At 38.7% G+C, this 2034-nt stretch overlaps 1 long non-coding RNA gene across 1 annotated transcript; it reads left to right on the plus strand.

Moving 5' to 3' along the window:
• The first annotated feature begins 334 nt into the window (after positions 1–334).
• LOC131722783 (uncharacterized) lies at positions 335–1675 on the plus strand. Its single transcript, XR_009320030.1, has 2 exons — positions 335–552; positions 640–1675. It is a non-coding gene; the product is annotated as an uncharacterized LOC131722783 (long non-coding RNA).
• Positions 1676–2034: the final 359 nt, after the last annotated feature.

The following is a 2034-nucleotide window of genomic DNA, read 5'->3' on the forward strand; positions in this document are numbered from 1 at the left end:
AAATACAAACTTTATATTAGTAATGGCTCATTCACATTTAGCTCTGCTGGGAGGTGAAATACAAACTTTACATTAGTAATGGCTCGTTCACATTTAGAAAACAAGACGGGAAGATATTCCACAAGGAGGAAGAGGAGGAGGAGGAGGAGGAGAAGAGGAAGTACTTCAAGCCGTGAGATACCAGCGCCCACAATGACAAGCAGGGGCTTTCAGAGCAACACTGGTTTATATTACTCTGACATTATCTACTGGTTTATATTAATCTGACATTATCTACTGGTTTATATTACTCTGACATTATCTACTGGTTTATATTACTCTGACATTATCTACTGGTTTATATTACTCTGACATTATCTACTGGTTTATATTACTCTGACATTATCTACTGGTTTATATTACTCTGACATTATCTACTGGTTTATATTAATCTGACATTATCTACTGGTTTATATTAAGGTGATGGGGTGTGTGTGTTTTAATTTAATGATAATTTAAATATATGTTCAATTATTTACTGGTGCAGCACATATTTATATTAAGGTGAGGTGTGTGTGTGTGTGTGTTTTAATTTAATGATAATTTAAATATATATATTCAATTATTTACTGGTGCAGCACATATTTATATTAAGGTGAGGTGTGTGTGTTTTAATGTAGTAAATGATTCTAATAGAGGTTACATTAGTTACTGGTGCAAGTTTCTTTCACCTTGTAAAGAATATATTCAGAGTGCTAACAGAGTAACAGGCCTCTTCACCATGGCATGGCAGAGCATGGATTTACAGAATGAATGTACAACTTGCAGTGTACTATTAAATCCCATAGAGGGCACCACAAACACATTTACTGAGGGAGGAAGGGAGCAAGCTCCTGTATAATGATACAATCACCTGGAAGGTCTTGATGCTGCAGTACATTACAAACAGCAGCCAGGATACAGGTGTTGAATTGCTTATCAGGAGGACAGGGCTAAGGTAGATGGCAGATGAAGGACAGTTCTCTTTTTCACATGATCCTCCAGTGCAATGACACGGGCAGCTCTAGCCTGGGTCACTCTGAGCCTCTGTCTGGTAAGTGAGAGGAGTTGTCCTCGTGCAGCTCAGCAAGCTGGTCTCTTCCAGTCCAGGTCTGCGTTCCAACCATGGCTGCGTTTCTACCTGGAGGAAAAGCCCCCCAGGACTGGAGCCTGTCACAATGCAAGTGAAGCTGCCGCATATACTAGCACTGTGGCGCCCCCTATGGTCTTTAAATAGGTCTGCATTATCACGCAGAAATATATGTGCAGTCTGCAGGGTGCAATGCAACATGGGGTGAAGTCATTAAGGCTATGAGTAGGGTGGTTTGCTACAGCTTATGATTTAAATGGAAATGTCTTATTTTTCTGATGATATTTAATTTACATTGCTGTAAAAACTAAAAATAACAGGGTCACTGACTCAGTTTTATTTCTCATTATAGTGTATGGGGAGCAGAGGGGAGGGGGGCAAATCCATGCATTCATGAAACACATTCATCTCATGCAAACACATAGAAATCACACGAGCTGTACCAAAGAAAATATGTGATTCATGTCATTGTATTGTATGAAGGGTTGTGCATGATAATGATACTCTACTACTCTGTATTTCTGAATGTATTTTTGCTGATTTATTTCAATAAAGTTTCAATCTCAATCTTTGGCATCTTTTTTATTATTACTATTATATTACCACGATTAAACACCCACGAAGTGTCCACGGCTGGGATGAAGCTCGAGTGAAGACGACCCGACCGCAGGTGGAATTCTGAGCAAACCGCATCACTCATAGAATAAGGAGGAATGTGTTTGCATTCATTCACAACAAAAAAACTAGTGCTGCATAAAAATAACGAAAAAAACAAACAGAAAAACTGGACTATTTTTTTAACGAATCCATTTTCTAATAGCAATATAACCCTGATAAGAGCGCTTTATCGTCGAAGGCCCTTCTCGTTATGTTAAATGGCTTTGAACAATAAACTGCAGGTCCAACAATAGGCACACTGTAACTGC

Source organism: Acipenser ruthenus, chromosome 51 (genome assembly GCF_902713425.1).
Source record: "Acipenser ruthenus chromosome 51, fAciRut3.2 maternal haplotype, whole genome shotgun sequence".
Classification (NCBI taxonomy): domain Eukaryota; kingdom Metazoa; phylum Chordata; class Actinopteri; order Acipenseriformes; family Acipenseridae; genus Acipenser; species Acipenser ruthenus.